The 18,923-nt window shown below is 34.4% G+C and overlaps 1 long non-coding RNA gene across 4 annotated transcripts in view; it reads left to right on the top strand.

The window, feature by feature from the left end:
• The first annotated feature begins 754 nt into the window (after positions 1–754).
• The window catches only part of LOC112132016 (uncharacterized), a 44,316-nt gene continuing 26,147 nt past the window's right edge, over positions 755–18,923 (top strand). For 2 of the 4 annotated variants that reach the window (XR_008522448.2, XR_008522447.1), the window contains exons 1-2: positions 755–880; positions 4,704–4,793. This is a non-coding gene — a long non-coding RNA (uncharacterized LOC112132016). The remainder of the gene's footprint in view (positions 881–4,703; positions 4,794–18,923) is intronic. The other 2 variants (XR_008522449.2, XR_010136219.1) reach the window with 1 other exon arrangement.

Below are 18,923 nucleotides of genomic sequence, written 5' to 3'. Positions count from 1 at the left end.
TAAGTTCTTCTGTTTGAAGAAGCAAAAATAAATTAGAGGGATACATACAGACATAAGTCATTTTGGTGTGGCAGAAATAAAATGAGTTTTCTTAAAATATTCAGGAGAGATAAAAGGAGGGAATTGTCAAAGCCAGGCTGGTAAAATGTTCATTTTTGCAGGTGGTTGATAGTTACATAGGGGTTCATTATATTATCATCTCTATTTATCAGTGTCTGTTTAAAATTTGTATTAAAAATTGAAGGAAAAGAGAGAAAAGAGAACAACAAACAGATGTGTGAAAAAAAGACACGAAGTACAAAACGGATGTATTAATGGCAAATGTGAGTATTCCTAGATTTGAGTAATTTTCTTGCCAAAGAATTTAGGTCAGAACAAGAAGGGATGAGATTGTGTTTTTTAATTCAAAATATTCTGAAATTCCAACCTCCTCCTTGGTACCTCCAATTATTCTATGTAATAATAATTTATATCTAATGGAAATTAAGATACAATGTTTAAAAAGCCAACCTAATGCAGCTCAGTGCTAGACATGGTAGATGGGTTCTTACCCAGGAGCCATTCAATATCCTCTCTTCCCTTACTTTTTCTACTTTAGAAGTTCAAAAGCAAAATGTTTTTTCCTACTGTCCCTCGCACCTACAGATGACCAGGCAGCATAATATTGTCCAAACAGATGTCAATAGCAGTCCCCTGGGTGGGACTTCAGGAAACTCATATTTGTTAAAAAAAAAAAAAAAGGGACAGGCTCAGCTTTTGCTCCTCTTGTTCCTGCACCCCTTCCATCTTTTTCCTTCCCAGAGAGCAGAATTGAAGGCTGAAATTGCAGCACTCATTTGGTGACCAGGAGTGGGCAAACACAAGGACAAAGGCCTACAAGGTAAGGTAAATGGAACAGATAGAAAGAACTGCAGTTCTTGGCAGTATTATTGAGTCACTACAGCAACACTAAATTGTCCCTCTAAACTTTGTGTCATGTGATAAAAATAAAATTATAGTTAATACAAAAAGTAGATTCTACATTATGAACCCAGGAACCAAAAAGCTCTGCTCTGGATCTGACTCTGTTACATACTACCTGAGTGACGTTGATCATGTCATAGAGTTCTATTCCCTCCTCTGTGACTCAAGAGAACACTTGACTTCTTTAGCCTAGAGTTATCCTATGAAATAATGCATGTTATATATCTTCATACATGGTAAGAGAGTACATCAATGGAAGATGTTGCTTATTTAACATGCCAGGTGGTTGATACATAGGATGCACAGTGACTCCACAGTTAAATATAACAGTGCCCAGGAGTCTGCTTTCCGTTCAAAGAAGAATTTGCAGACACTTCCTTTGACTGGCTTAATTTCAAACTTCTTGGGAATTCTGTTCTGAAGTTAGGAACTTCCAAGGTAGAGGACGTTTGTGTTTGTGTATTCCAAAATGTATTTGCCCATGTTGGGTGGGCCAGATTGAGTTGGCATGTTCTTGGTGAGGTATACAGTGGAAGTGGGCCAATTTCCTGCTTCACCTGGGCTAGGCTTTACTTTTTCCTAGAAAAATGAAAGGCTCAGGAAAGCAGCCATGCTAACCACTATACCACTATCACCACCAGGAAGGCTCAGGACACTCATTCCCAACTCTGGAGGATGCTGTGGGGTTCATGAGCAGGAAGAGATCTCCTGATAAAGAGGTTAAAGACCTATCATATCTCCAAAGAAAGAGGTTAAATGATTTTCTGTGAGCTTGGTAAATGTGGAAGTCAGGATTTAATGTATTGACATTGATTTGCTTAACTCCATGGGGAAGGATGTAGTCATCTGGGCATTCTCTTTTCCTGTGGGTTACAGGATGATTCTTTCAATGAAATAGACTCCACCTCCTCCTAAGAGTATGTACACCACTGTACATGCACTCCACCTTTGTCTGCTGGAAGAACATATCCTCAGTCTTTTAAGATTCAGCTCAGTGCCTCTTCTTTTCTGAAATCTTTACTGACTTCACCATCATGTATTCTGAAGTATATATAGCATATTGTTGTACATTTGCCCCCGTCTCCTCTTTGCATTTGGCCATTGGACTGTGAGCGCCAAAGGACAGGGGCTCTATTATTTGCTTTTGTATCATCAGCATCCATTATAGTGTCTGTCCTATAGAAAACAAACCTTAAGATTGTTGAAGAACTAAATTCATTGCTAAGTGATTGAAAAATGTGATTGAAAAATGGATAAATGGTTGTATCTCTCAACTAGTGACCATTAGCCTGACAGCTTTCCCTGTTGCATAAGGCTCAAGAATCTCAAGTACCCCACTGCCCTGTGGGTAAAGACTGTCAACTAAAAGGAGACAGAAAATAGAGTGTGACAAAATATTAATATCATTCTAATTTAACTGAGCAGATTATCTAAGGTTTCCAGTTATCCAAGGCAGAGGACCATTATATTAGGACAGATCATTTACAGTGGATATCTGACTCAGATTTTTAGTATGAAAGAGAGGGGCAAGTACTGTAATCTTTTAAAAGATTACAAATATTCAATCCTTGGCAATTTAATTTTTTTCTTCCTTTAGTCTAAGAATATGGGGGGAATCTTTGATGAAAGACTTGTTAAGGCACATGACAAGTTTTGAAAGAATTTGAAGGTGAATAAGTAATGAAATATTTATTCCCTCTTTTGACATTAAAAACAATTATATTTAACCAATAAGGAAAAAAATTCAGGCAAAAATTTCCATGCATATTTTTCTTTTTTAATTTCTACTAATATTATGACTCAGAGGCTGAATCCAGGATAAAGGTAATCTATCATCCGGGCTCTCTTTCAGGGCAGAAAGAGAACATATAAAGACTAGAAATGAAAAAAAGAGATTAAACAAGGCTTCCACTTAATCTCTGGATTCTATCACTTAGCATAGTGTTTTCAAAGTTCATTCATTTGTATCATGCATCAGTACTTCATTCCTCTTTGTGGCTGAATAAAATCTCGTTGTATAGATATACCTTGTATTGTTTGTCCATTCATCTGTTAATGAATATCTGAGTAGCTTCTGCCTATTGACTGCTATGACTAGTGCTGCTAAAAACATTCATGTACAAGTTTTTGTGTGGACACATATTTTTATTTCTTTGGGTACATACCTAGGAGTGGAAATGTTGAGTTATATGGAAACTCTATGTTTAATCATTTGAGAAACTGTCAGATTATTTTCCAAAGTAGCTGCACCATTTTATACTCACATCAACAGTGTAGGAGGGTTCAATTTCTCCACATACTCACCAACACTTTGTTATCTTTTTGATACTTGCTATCCTAGTGCCTTTGAAGTGGCATCTGATTGTGGTTTTGATTTGCATTTCTTTAATAACTAATAATGTTGAGTAGCTTTTTTTTATGGCTCATCGGCCAGGTGTATGTCTTTCTTAGTGAAGTGTCTATTAAGATCCTTAGCCGATTTTCAATCAGGTTATTTGTCTTTTTATGATTGAGTCATAAGTGTCTTTATATAGTCTTGATACAAGACCCTTATCAGATATGTGATTTACAAATACTTTTTTCTACTCTGTGGATTATTTTTTCACTTTCTTGATGCTGGCCTTTGAAGAACAAAAGTTTTTATTTTTATTTTTATTTTTTCTTGTAGCCATTCCAATTTTGGTGAAATCCAATTTATCTATTATTTATTTCTTTTGCTCATGCTTTTGGTACCATATCCAATAATCTGTTGCCAAAGCTAAGGAAGGTCATGAATATTTACTCCTATGTTTTTTTCTAAGAGTTTTGTGATTTTAGCACTTACAATTAGGTCTCTAATCCATTTGGGGTTAGTTTTTGTGTCTAATATGAGATACGAATCCAACTTCATTCTTCTGCACATGAATATCTAGTTGTCCCAATGCCATTAGTTGAAGACTATTCGTTTCTCCATTTAATAAACTTGCTATCCTTGTTGAAAATCAATTGAACACAGATGTATGGGCTTATTTCTAGATGCTGAATTTATTTCTGGATGTTTGTTTCTGGAATGGAATTCTGAATGGACGTCTATTCCTTTGATCTGCAGGTCTATCCTTATGCCAGTAGCATTTGTTTTGATTACCGTGGCTTTGTAGTAAATTTTGAAATCAGGAACTATGAGTCCTTCAACTTGGTTCTGTTTCAATATTTGATTGGCTATTTGGGGTTATTTGAAATTTAATATGAGTTTTAGAACCAGGTTGTCAACTTCTAAATAGTATCAGCGAGGATTTTGATAGAAATTATGTTGAATCTGTAAATGATTTTAGGGAATAATCTTAACAATGTTAAGTCTTCTGATCTATGAACATGGGGTCTTTTCCCATTATTTAGATCTTCTTTGATTTCTTAATATATTGTATTTTTCAGAATATAAGTTTCACACTTTTTTTATTAAATTTATTCACAGGTATTTTATTCTTTTTGATGTAGTTATGAATGGAATTGTTTTCTTAATTTCATATTTAGATTGTTCACTGCAAGTGTAAAGAAATAAAAACTGATTTTTGTGTATCGATCTTGTATTCTGCAACTTTAATACATTCATTTATTAGTACTAATACTTTTAGGTGGATTTCTTAGAATTTTCTATACATAAAATCATGCCATCTGCAAAGAGTCCTAATGTTACTTATTCCTATACAATCTTGATCTCTTTTATTTCTTTTTTTTTTTTTTGTGCTAATTGGCCTATGTAGAACCTCCAGTGCAATGTTGAATACAAGTGGTGAAACAGACATCCTTATTTTGTTCCTGAACTTAGGGAGAAAGCATCCAGTTTTTCACCAGTAAGTATAAAATTAGCTGTGAGGTTTTCTTATATGTCATTATTATTTTGAGGATATTTTCTTTTATTCCTAGTTTGTTGAGATTTTTTGTCTTCTTTTTTAAATCATAAAAATGTGTTGAATTTTGTCAAATGCTGTTTTAGCATCTATTGGGATGAACATGTGGGGTTTTTTTGATATGGTAGAATATATTAATTGATTTTTAGATGTTAAACCAAACTTGCATTTCTGGGATATATCCCACTTGGTCATGGTGTATAATTATCTTTATATATTGCTGGGTTCAGTTTGCCAATGTCTTATTGAGGATTTTTGTGTTCATATTCATAAACATATTGGTCTATAGTTTTCTTGTGATTTTGTTGTCTGTTTTGTATCAAGGTAAAACAGGCTTAATGAAATACATTGGGAAGTCTTCTCTCTCAGTATATTTATTGTAAGAGTTTGTAAATAATTTCTATTGATTCTTTTTTAAATGTTTGATAAATTCATCTGTGAAGCAATGTGGATCTTGGCTTTTTCTTAATAGGTAGGTTTTGAATACTAAATTAATATTTTAATTTGTTATAGGTTTATTCACATTGTTTATTTCTTCTTGAGTCAGTTTAGGTACTCTGTATCTTTCTAGGAATCTGTCCATTTCATATAAATTACCTAATTTGTTTGCATATAGTTGTTTACAGTGTTTGTTTTAATTCTTTTTATTTCTGTAAGGTCTGTAATAATGTCCCCTCTTTCACTGCTCAGTCTTGCAATTTGAGTCCTCTCTTTCTGTCTTAGTCAATCTAGCTAAGCATTTATCAATGTACGCTTATAGTCATGATATCTCCTCCATTATAATTATAAAATGCCTTTCTTTATCTCTAGTAACATTTTCTGGTTTAGTCTATTTGGTCTAAGTTTTTAAAACCACTCCAGCTTTCCTACAGTTGTTGTTTGCAAGATATGTCATTTCCATCATTTTACTTGTAGCCTATTTGTGTCTTTGAATCTAAAGTATATCTTCTTTTTTATTATTATTATACTTTAAGTATATCTTCTTTTCTAAACTTACACATGGATAGTGTTTTCTTTATTAAAAAAAATCAAATCTGACACTCTGTGCCTTCTGATTGAATTAATTCACAGACATTTAATGTTTTTATTTATATATTTGAATTTATATTTTACATTTTACTTTTGTTTTCTATATGTCTGTTGTCTTTTTTGAGTCTCAATTCCTCCATATGGATTTCTTTAGCTTTAAGTGAACATTTTCTAATGTTGCATATTAATTTCTTTAATAATTTTTTTCACTATATTTTTGACTTAATTTGTAGTGGTTACTCTAGAATATACTATATACATCTTAACTGATCAAAATTAGCTTTAGATTTAAACTAGCCTAATTCCAGTGATATATAGCTTTATTTCATTTTCCTCTTTTTTGTGGTGGTGTTCTATGTATTACATCTATTAATATTACAAACCTCAAAATGCATTTCTATAATTATTATTCTACCATATGTAGTCATTTTCTTAGCCCATTACAGCTTTACTCTCCCTACCTCCTTTGTGCTATTATCAGCAAATATATTACACATATATTATAAATAGCACATTATATATAAAAAATATATAAAAGTTTTTACAATTTCTCTTTAAATCCATCAGGAGAAGAAAGGAAAAATATTCATTTATAGTGTCTTTTATACTTGCACAATTACTTTTACTGGTTTTCTTTGTTTGTTTTTTTGACTCCACATGGCAATCTGGTGTCAATTGCTTTTAGCCTGAAGAATTTCTTTTAGTATTGCTTACCAGGTGAGTTTGCTAGAAACACATTTCCTCACCTTCTGTTTATCTGTTAAAGTCTTTTTTTGCCTTATTTTTAAAAAGTAGCACACTGTTTTTCTCTTATCACTTTGAAGAGTTGCCATCATCTTTCACTTTTAGCATTTTTACATCATTTGTCTGAGTCTTTGTGTTTACCCTACTTGAAGTTCGTTGTAATTATTGTCAATAAATGTAAGAAGTTTCAGCCACCATATCTTTAAATATGTTTTTCTCCTTTCTCTCTTTTATTCTGATAATCCCATTATATGTATATTGATGCACTTAATGGTATTCCATATTTCTCTGAGTATCCATTTTTCCTCATTCTTGTTTCTGTCTGTTCTTCAGCTTGCCTAACTTCTATCAATCTATTTTTAAGTTCACTAATTATTTCTTCCTCCAGCTCAAGTCTAATATTAATTCTAATAAATGTTTTATTTCAGTTATTATAGTTTTCTGCTCCAGAATTTTCATTTGTCTCTTTTTAATGATTTGTTTAGTATTTGTTTTGACCTCAGGAGCATTCCTTCAAGTTGTCAGATTGCCCGGTTTTCTCCTGCAAACTAGTTGGCCTACAAACTAGGCTGTATCTTTATCAGATCATAAAACTCTTCCCAATATTTTTTCACTGTAACCTTCACTGTTTTTGAGATTGTGCTTTGGCTTCAGTTTCTTCATGTTTTGTTGAAAATAAAGTCAGCTCCTTTGGGAAGAATTTAGAGTCATCATTTTGTGGCCTGTTTCTCCTACCAGGCAAAATCTCTGGGTTAAGGCCCTAGAGCTGAGAGTTGGGACATTGACAAGATTCTCTTTGAGTGACATTCTTGTTTCAGCAACTGAGAACTTGATGCAGGGAGGGAGAGCTGCGCAGCCGGAGGTCACTTAGTTTAGCTCTCCAGTTGTAGAACAATTATCACTTCAATTTCTGGGGCAAGGGCTATAAGGATCTCAGTATTCTCAACAGGTAGCTGTATATTCCATGAGTGGGGATTGAGCAGAGAAAGGGAACTGCTGTTCTTGACCGTATTTACCCAGGTCTTAGCCTCAGCAATAGGCACTTGGAGGTAGGATGAGAAACACTGAAGTACCGCTCCTCCTAAGAATCAATCCCTCTAGATGGAGAGTGGGAGTGGTAGAATTCCTGTATTCTTGGCTCCAGAAGTCTGGAATGGAGACTCTACCCTGCTGAGCTGGGTAGAGGGAGAGATGGGACTTTCTTTGTTCAAGTATCCACGGACTCGCCTTTCTTACTGAATTTTTAGAAATTTCTTTGAATTGATGTTTCTTCATTGGCTGTCTGCCTTTAGCACAATTTTCAAGATGACTTTAAAAACATATTATTTTATCGGTTTCATTGGAGTCAGTGGAGCTCCAAATATTGTCATGCCAGAAGTTGGTCTTTAGCCTAAACTTCTTTTATAACCCATAGCAGGTTGTATATATGGTGTGATCTCAAGGCATAAAAAATGTATTAGATCTTAATGCTTAGGATAGTCCTTGGTATGTATGAGCTAATCAATTAAATTTTGTTGAGTTATATTTAAATAAAGCATAAATGTCCTTATTTTTATGTTTTGAAGTCTTCAGAGTGGTTGCATTTTTGCTGTTTAATTTTTTCACCAAATCTTATTTTCATTTGCAAGTTAGAATACAGAGTCAGAGAAGTAAAATGATTTACCTATGAATATATGGTAAGCCAGCGAATTTTTCAAAAGACAGCATACTCATTTTTTCCCATAGCTGTTAACTTTTCCTTTTTCCCCATTTGTCTTTAAGATAAGTCATGAGTTAAAGAAATCTGTTTCATAAACAGCAGAAATATTAGTCCTTGCTGTAAGTATCAAGGCCTGAAATTTGATCTTCCTCAGTCCAAAAATTATAAGGAAGAGATGTTTTCTAAGGCTCTCAACACATCTGGTACACAGGTGAAAGCTGTAGATCCCTAAAACTGGAAGCAAGAAGCTTTTCATTAAAGAGTTTGCTAAGCTAAGCATATCTTTTCTCTGTCCACTAATGTATTTCTACAAATTTTACTTGTCTATATTGTTCCAAAAAAGCTTGGATAATCTAACTAAAGAAAGTTGCAACTAGGAATCCCGCTCAATCCAGGGAAAATGATGAAAGTATTAGTTGACAAGGCCAATCTAAGTAAGGATTTATTTTGGCCAAAATTTACCATTTGTCTACTTTACAAGTGAAGAGAAAGGATGAATCAAACTGGAGGCCACTATTTTCAGCAAAACAATCAATGCAGAAACAAGAAGTCAAATGCTGTGTATTCTCACTTATAAGTGAGAGCTAAAAAATGTGTACACATGAACATAGAATGGGGAATGATAGACATTGGAGATTTGGAAGGGTGGGAGGGTGGGAAGGGGTGGGAGATAAGAAATTACTTAATGGGTACGATGTACATTATTTGGGTGATTAATGCACTAAAGGCCCAGGCTTCACTACTATGTGATTTATTCATGTAAGAAAACTGCACATGTACTCTTTAATCTGTACAAATTAAAAAAAAAAAAGGAAAAAGGAAGCAAACAAACAAAAAACAAAACAACTAAAAAAGGCACACATGATCAGACCCCAGAGCTGTTTTTGGGATCACCTGGGGAAATAATGCAGCAATTATCACATCAGCCTCCGTTTTTACAATGGACAACTAATTTTTAAGAATTATCCTATTTCCAGGATATCGTACACATCTCTGCCAGTTTAAGCTTCCAAAGACATGTTTTATCAAGCACCTTCAGCTGTCCAGATTATAGGGTTACATTCTCTTCTCAATTTTTGCTGTAATTCTTATTTTTGGAAATTTCGACATTGTTGTTGGTAGTATTCCATTATATGGGATATGCCATAGTTTGTTTAACCATTCACCTACTGAAGATCATCTGAGTTGTTTTCACTGTCTAGCTATCACACATAAAACTACTGTGGACATTTGTGTAAGGTTTTTATGTACACATAAACTTTTCATTTCTCTAGGATAAATGTCCAGGATTATAGTTGCTGGGTCATATGGTGACAGCATGTTTAATATTTCAAGAAACTTCCTGTCTTCCAGAGTGCCTATATAATTTTACATTCCAAGCAGCAACATATGATTGATCCAGTTTTCTTATAACCTTGTAATCATTTGGTTATAAGCTATTCTGGTTAGTGTATATCTCATTGTGGTTTTAATGTGCATTCCTCCAGTGGCTAATACTTGATCAAATTTTTATGTGCTTATTTGCCATATGCTCTTTGATCAAATGTCAATTTTTTCGCCCATATTTTAATTAGATTTTTTAAACTGTTGATTTTGAGTTTTCAGATATTAGTCCTTTGAAAGGTATATTACTTGTAAATATTTTCTCCTGTCTATAGATTACCTTTTTATTTATTTAAGAGACTTTCACAGAGGATTAGTTTTAAATTTTCATAAAACTTCATCAATTTTATCATTTATGGATTTTTTTTGGGTGCTTAGTTAAGAAAAACCTTTGGCTAGCTCTAAACCCTGAAGATTGTTCGTATTTTTTTCTAAAACTTTTATATTGTTATGTTTTACATTTAAGTTTATGGTCTATTTTGAGTTAATTTTTGCAGAAGTTGTGAGACTTAGGGTGAATTAACTTTAAAATATTAATTGGAAGCATTACATCTTCTTCCATTTTATGGCAGAGATTGTATAGAATCGGTGTGAATTTTTCTTTAAACATTTTGTTGAATTTTCCAGTGAAACCATCTGTGCCTGGAGATGGTTTGGGGGAGGAATTTTAAAACTACATATTCAACTTTATTAGTAGTTACAGAGTTATTCAAGTGATCTGTTTTGTATCAGATGAATTGTGGTAATTTGTGTTTTTCAAGGAATTGATTCTCTTTCTTGGTGGTATTTTTTTTTCTTTTTATTATTATTATTATTATTATTATTATTATTATTATACTTTAGGCTCTATGGTACATGTGCGCAACGTGCAGGTAAGTTACATATGTATACATGTGCCATGCTGGTGCGCTGCACCCACCAACTCTTGGTGGTATTTTTAAGTCCTATCTCTTTGGTGATATTATATCCAGTTATTATATCAGTTTTTGAGACGGGTGTTGAAGTCTCTAACTGTAGTTGTTGATTTGTCTATTTCTTGTCTCAATTCAGATTGCAATATTTTCTTGGTTGATTGACCCTTGTCATTCTCTGTCTCTGCTGCTTTGCTTTGCTTTGAAGCCTACTGCATCTGAAATAATTATAGCCACACTTGCTTTTTTTGACTAATGCTTGCATGATGTGTATTTTTCCCTCATTTCTTTTAACTTTCCTATATTGTTGCATTTGAAGTGAGTTTCTTGTAGACAGGATCATGTCTTTTAATCACCTCTGCCAATCTCTGGCTTTTAATTGATGTATTTAGAACGTTTACCCCATTAATGCAAGTATTAATATGCTAGAGGTTGAGTTTCTCTTTTTTCGTTGTTTTCCATTTGTTTTCTTTGTTTTTCATTTACTGTTTTTTCTGCTTTCCTTTACATTTATGAAACTTTCTAAAAATTCAATTTTTATTTATCTTTAATATTTTGAATATATCTCTTGGTATTGTTGTCTTCATGATTATTTTAGGTGTTACTATATATTGTATATAGATAACTTATAACAGTCTACCAGTGTCATCATTTTATTTGTTTGAGTGAAATTTGGAAGCTCTACCTTTCTTTATATCTTTTTACACTCCCACATTTATATTACAATTATCTTAAATATTTTTTTCTACATAGATTTAAAATAATACCAGGTAGTTTTATAATTTTTACTTCAATTGTCAAACATAATTTAGAAAACAGAAGAGGAGAATAAAATTGTACTAATTTACTTATAGTTTTGTTTACCATGTTCTTCCCTCTTTCCTGATATTTGAACATTCCTTTTTAAAAAAACAAACAAACAAACAAACAAAAAAACCTATTTGCTTTCTGTTTAAAGAACGTCATTTAGCTGTTCTTTTAGGAGACGTCTACCAGGAAGCATTGCCTCTGTTTTTTTGTTTGCTTGTTTGTTTGTTTTAGTCTACATATATATTGATTTCCTGTGCATTTCTGAAAGATATTTTCACTAGGTATAGGATCCTGGCTTAAGAAATTATTTTCTATATCACTTTAAAAATTATCTGCCACTTCTTTCTGTCTTCCATAGTTTCTGGTGAGAAATCCACTGTCATTCAAGTAGTTTTTTCCTTAGAAAGAAAAGTGTTATTTCTTTCTCACAACTGAGATTTTTTTCTTTTCCTTTAGTTTTCAGAAGTTTCACTATGTAGCTTTTTGTGTGTGTGAGAGAGCTTATCCTGTTTGGGATTCATTCAGCTTCTTGAATTGTAGATTTACATCTTTTGTCAAATTTGGGCAGTTTTCAGCCATTATTTCTTCTATTTCTAATTTCTCCCATCATCCTTTTTCTCCTCTCCTTCTGAGTCATCAATGACCCAAAGTCAGATTATAGTTCCACATATCCATGAGGGTAAACTGTTTTCCAGTCTATTTTCTCTTTGTTGTGTAAATTTGGTAATTTTTATATTTTTCTTCTAATTACCTTCTAATTTACTAATTTTCCCTTTGCCTCCTCCATTCTGCTGTTAAGCTCATCCATTGAGCTTCTTACATTATAATATTTTTCAACTCTAAACTTTTCATTTTTCTTCTTTATATCTTTTATATTTTTGCTGAGACTTTGCATGGTTTCATTTGTTTCAAGCATGTTTGTAATTGCTCACTGAAATGTTTTCATATGGTTGCATTAGATATTTGGTCGATTATCCTAATATATTTGTCTTCTCATTGCTTGCGTCTTGGATTGTCTTTTCTTCACTTAGTCAGAGATCTTCCTAGTTCTTGATATGACAAGTGATTTTTGACAGAAATATGGACAGTTTGAGCTTTATATTATAACACTGAATCTCACATAAATCTCTGTATTAACATGATTCCTCTGACACGATGCTGGTGGGGATGGGGAATTGCTGGCTAATTATTACCAAGTGGGAGTTAATGCCAAGGTTCTCTACTAGACCTCCATTGACACCAGAGGAATGGGTCTTCATTACTGCTGATTGTAGGTAAGAGAGTTGGCTCTCCACTAGGCCTCCACTGATACTCCCTAGTGGAAGAAGTTATAGTGACTCATTGTACTAAATGCTTCCCCTATGGTATCCATGACACCATGAAGGAGAAGTAACACCATTACCATTGGGCAATGGTGAAAGTTCTGCCTCTCTCTATGCCTCCACAATCACCCTAGTGAAGAGAAGTAGGGATGGCTCATACTACCTGATGGGTGTGGAAGTCCAGGCTCTCCAAGTGGTCTCTCTCCATTGACCTTCACTGGGGCATGAGATGGTTATAGGTGCTGACTATGAAGGTCCCAACTGCTTACTCAGTCTTCTCTGGCAGCACCTTGGCAGATGTTGTGGGGCCCTCATGACAGACTGGGGACGATGGAAGTCTAAATGTTCTACTTGGCCTTTGCTGGCATTTGTTGAGGTGCTAGTTAGCTGAAGTAAGAAGTTATTGTCTAAAATTTTTCTGTCTTTCCATTCAACTCCTTTATTTGTCCTTTGGCCAAAGACAGCAGACTTGTGTTAGGACTTTTTCTTTTTTTTTCTTCTTATGTCTGGCTTTAAGTTGGGGATATATGATATAAAGAGGACAAAAGGGAACTCATTATCATGTCATTTATGGGTTTTAAGACCCCCTTACTAGCCCGCTTTCTTCTCTCTACTTCTCAGAGTTTTATGTTCATTTTTGTATAGTGTCTTGGGTTTTTAGTTGTACTTAGTGTGAGAAACAGGGAAAAGTATGTCTATTCCATCTTTTTGGAAGGAGAAGTTTCAACCACCTATGTCTTCAGAAGTACTTACTCGTTTTTCTACCACAAAGTACACGTAAAACTAGTTGTGTTTGCCCTATGACTGAGGGAATCAAATGCCTCATCCCTTTAGTTAGCATTAGGTTTGATAAATATTCCCAGGAAGAAGACAAATGAGAAAATATAAACAAAACAAACAAAATAGATTGCAACTTTAAAGGATGATATATAAATTTGAGCATAATAGGAGCTATTTAGAAATTTAAGTTAAAAATTATTGGCCAGGCATGGTGGCTCACACCTGTAATCCCAGCACTTTGGGAGGCTGAGGCGGGTGGATCATGAAGTCAGGAGTTCGAGACCAGCCTGACCAACATGGTGAAACTCCATCTCTACTAAAAAAAAAAAAAAAAAAAAAAAAAAAGAAAAATTGGCTGGGCGTGGTTGTGCACGCCTGTAATCCCAGCTACTCAGGAGGCTGAGGCAGAAGAATCGCTTGAACCTGAGAGGCAGAGGTTGCAGTGAGCTGAGATTGTGCCATTGCACTCCAGCCTGGGCAACAGAGCAAGACTCTGTCTCAAAAAAAAAATATTTACAAGCTTTTTAGCTTTTTAGCATTATGTTGTACTACGTTTCGATTTTCAATCCAGGGGCTAAAAAAAAATTGAGAAGCCTGGCACTGTGGCATGCACCTGTAGTCCCAGTTACTCAGGAGGCTAAGGTAGGAGGATCACTTGAACCTAGGTATTGGAGGCCAGCCTTGGCAACAGAGTGAGGCCTTGTCTCAAAAAAATAAATAAAAATAAATTAAAAATACGAGAATTCCTGGACATAGCTGTAGATTTTGTGTCAAGTCAGAAAGATTGTGGAAGCATCAATATTATGACCAACCCTATCATAGCTAAAATTTAATAGACCTTGGGATTTGGTAATCATTTCCACTGGAATGATTTTATTCATTACCTTAAAATTTATTATTAACTATTATATTTATTATTTTTACTAATTACCTTAAAATTTTATTAATTACCTCAAACTAATTAGAGTTTCAATAAAATGTTTTAATCCTCACATTTTTGGATGCTAACATTCAAGGTTGAATTCCACAGAAAGTTAAGAATTGTCAGTTTACTTCAATTATCTCCTTAGATAACATTTTTTGTTAAATGTGGCAAAATCTATGTCATTATTTAAAAATACAGTTAATCTACAAATTACAGGTCCACAAGCTTTCTTATGGCTTTCTTCTAAAAATAAAGGCCTGTGCTTTCAATTTGAATATCTGACTTGAAGATCAACTAGGTGTCAGGTACAAAACTCAACATCTATTCTAGCTTCTTTTCTATTTCTTTCTCTGCCCTTATTTCATTAATTTTCATGATCACAACTACAATGAATAAGCTTCGAAGTTTTAAATCTTTGTTTCTCTTTACAACACTCTTCCTTCTGTACTCTACATTTCTCACTGTATTTGACCTTTTCTCCAGGAACTACTGCAGTGACCTCAAGTAAAACAAATCCTAATCTAAACATCTTAACTCTCTCCCAATCAAACCATTTCTCATTGTCTTATTGATTCATTCATTACAAATGGTGGTGCCACTCTTTCAGTCTCTCAAACTGGAAAGTTCAGTGACATTCATTCCTTCTCTACCCACCAATCATTTAAGTCACCACAAATTCCATAAGCTCATTACAAATATCTCTTGAATCCAGTAGAATTTTTTTTTCCAACACTGTTCCCATGATGTCCATTGTCTCTTTCTTGGAAAGAGCTTCTGCTCTGATTTTTCCAAAGTATTCCAAATGAATCCCATATAGGCTTATTTTCCCATTCATCTCAATATATTTTCCTATTCATTCCAAATGAATCCTATATAAGTTCATTCTCCACTTGAGTTACATTTCTAATGTATGAATTCATAATGACATCATCATCAACAATAGTAAATCTCCAATTTATTGTTCTGCTAAAAACATTTCGACCAAGGTTAAATTTCCTCTGCGTTGATATTCCGTCCAGTTATGTGTCTTTATAGTAGAATGATTTATAATCCTTTGGGTATATACCAGTAATTGGATTGCTGGGGTCAAATGGCATTTCTGGTTCTAGATCCTTGAGGAACCACCACACCATATTCCACAATGGCTGAACTAACTTACACTTCCACCAACAGTGTAAAAGTGTCCCTATTTCTCCATATCCTCTCCAGCATCTGTTGTTTCCTGACTTTTTAATGACTGCCATTCTAACTGGTGTGAGATGCTATCTCATCATGGTTTTGACTTGCATTTCTGTAATGACCAGTGATGATGAGCTTTTTTTCATATGTTTGTTGGCCACAAAAATGTCTTCTTTTGAGAATTATCTGTTCATATTCTTTGCCCACTTTTTGATGGGGTTGTTTTTTTCTTATAAATTTGTTTAAATTCCTTGTAGACTCTGGATATTAGTTCTTTGTCAGATGGCTAGATTGCAAAAATTTTCTCCCATTTTGTAGGTTGCCTGTTCACTCTGATGATAGCAAAGCTTTGGAACCAACCTAAATGCCCAACAATGATAGACTGGATAAAGAAAATGTGGCACATATACACCATGGAATACTATGCAGCCATAAAAAAGGATTAGTTCATGCCCTTGGCAGGGACTTGGATGAAGCTGGAAACCATCATTCTCAGCAAACTAACACAGGAACAGAAAACCAAACACCACATGTTCTCACTCATAAGTGGGATTGAACAATGAGAACACATGGATACAGGGAGGGGAACATCACACACTGGGGCCTGTTGGGGGGTGGGGGGTAAGGGAAGGGATATCATTAGGAGAAATACCTAATGTAGATGAGGGGTTGATGGGTGCAGCAAATCACCATGGCACGTGTATATATATATATATATATATATATATATATATATATATATATATAGGTATATATATACCTATATTACCTATATACCTATATAACAAACCTGCAGGTTCTGCATATGTATCTCAGAACTTAAAGTATAATAAAAAATAAAAGAAAGGCTCTATATGACAGCTTAAGGGGATTAGAATTTACCAGAGCCAATGGGGAGCCAGAAGGTTTTTTCAAACAAGTAAGTGAAAAATTTGAGGTAGGCGGGGCTTTCTGTTGTTATTGATACTAATTTGTAATTTAGTAAATATTTTGGTTACTTTACTGTTAACCATCATCGTCTCTCTTTTCTCTAATGGAAAAATAGACCACTAGCCTTGTAAGACTGTAGTTTTCATTGATGTATGAAAGATTTTTTCCCTAAGTTCAGCTAGGTTTTAGTCGTCAAGATAGCTGTCATTTTTTTTCCTTAACAATGTCTCTTTATGTTAATTTATTCTCCATTTTGATTGCTACTATTCTATTTCAGGCCCTTATTGCCTCACGTCCAAATAGCTGCAGAAAGAGAGAGAAGAAGAAAGGAAGTAAAAAATGAAGGAAGGGAGGAGTAGGACTATGTTCAGGCACCCTCCCTAGACCAATTAAATCAGAATTTCGGAGAAATGGTCAAGATATTCAAAATTTTTCTTTGTGCCACCAGGATTGAGAGCCATTGCCTTTTTGGTCCCTTTTAATTAGATTAATTTTACCTCTAAACCTTAACACCAAAACTCAATTAACCTTTTTAAAACATAATTTTCAGTGCATGTTTCACTGCTAAATTTCCTCAGCCAGAGACTGTAGATAATATACCATTTTTTAAAATTTCATGAGAAAGACAGATCTATTGACAAAGCTGTATGTATTTAATATAGTTCCAAGGCTGGTACTTTCCTGACTTGGCTCATTCTCTTACAAATCTAAGCATGTTGTAGAGAGTAGGCTTCTCCTGCCTCTGGTGTCTACAGTGAATATTTATGGAGATAAACTTCCAAACTTTTCTTTGATTCTTCTTCTGACTTTCAATTTTCCCTCATGTCAATCTATGTGCTTTTCTCTCTGGCCTTTCTCCTTCAGACTGACTGAATGACATTTAATCACATTTTTCTATTTTCTGCGAGGTCTCCACAGATTGATGGCTATGTAACCATAGCCCTAATTTTGCAGGGCTGCACAAACACCCTCATCTATATTCTGCTCTTATAAACAACCCAAAAGCAAGGGTACCTGAAAATAGTCATTAAAGATTGCAGGCATGGAGCTAGGGACAAGGCATAAAATGGCAAATGAAGCATCATTTCATTTATATATTAACATGAGTGGGTCTAAAATGTAACTTCTTTGTAATATGTGAGATTGTGATCTCATCTTCCATGACTGCATGCCTTGATTCTAACAACATATATCATCTTCCAATACCTGCGTTCATTTTTAGGAAAACAAGTTTTATTTTATTCCAGTGGCGTACTAGCTAGTGAAACTCTGAGGTCATTTTCTTCTACTCTATGATTAAGCACTGAAGTGTCTGGATGAAGTGGAACCCTTCAACTTTGCCGGCATTCTTAGATGGAAGCTTTACACATTTAAAACTCTGAGCTTCTCAGTCCACTGATTGGTGCTGCTTGGATCACCGGTCCTTGGTGAGATCCAGTCCTATATCCTAACACTGGGCATTATGTTTTTTTCTGCATCCTATCCTTCTATTTAGATTGGGCATACTTTAAACTGGGATCTTGCTATGTTCCTTGTTACTTGTTATTCTTCAACTCTCTGTTGTGGAGGAGCTGACAATTGTGCCTTCTATTATTTTAATTCTGTAATAAGCCCAATGCTATAAATACATTCTCCAATTCTGAGGCTTGTTTTTTCACTCCGTTGATGATGTCACTGATTTTTCCCTAGTTCTTTGAATAGCTAGCATCTGTAAATCTTGTGGGTCTCATTTTAGACATAAAGTTCTCAGAAGAACCTTCTTAGATTACTTTATTTAGGATTGTGTCAATGAAGCATTTTAGGCAAAGGCACAATATGATGAGATTTACATTTTTAGAGGATCATTCATGCTGTTGTCTTAATGAAAGATACAGGAGAAAGGTTAGCATTTTATTGAACAATCCTGAAGATATCTTGGTTGATTATGGCTTAAGATCATGGCAGCAGAGGTAAAAAGAAGTCCATGGATCCTAGATATATTTAATAAAGAAATTTGAGAGTTGATGCATTAAATGTAAGAGATTGAGAGAGGGTGGTTATATGTTTGCCCCATAGATTTCTAGTTTCAGTAAGTATCTGGATAAATAATACAATACAATGCAATACAATACAATCACTTGTATGACTAGGACTGAGTACACAGTAGGATCTCGGCTCACTGCAACCTCCGCCTCCTGGGTTCAGGCGATTCTCCTGGCTCAGCCTCTGGAGGATCTGGGATTACATGGCATGCACCACCATGCCCAGGTAATTTTTTGTATTTTTAGTAGAGACAGGGTTTTACCACGTTGGCCAGGCTGGTCTCAAACTCCTGACTTCATGATCCACCCACCTTGGCCTCCCAAAGTGCTGGGATTACAG

Source organism: Pongo abelii, chromosome 12, assembly GCF_028885655.2.
Source record: "Pongo abelii isolate AG06213 chromosome 12, NHGRI_mPonAbe1-v2.0_pri, whole genome shotgun sequence".
Taxonomy (NCBI): domain Eukaryota; kingdom Metazoa; phylum Chordata; class Mammalia; order Primates; family Hominidae; genus Pongo; species Pongo abelii.
The sequence above is the reverse complement of the archived record's forward strand: the minus strand, read 5'-3'. Positions and strand labels throughout refer to the sequence as shown.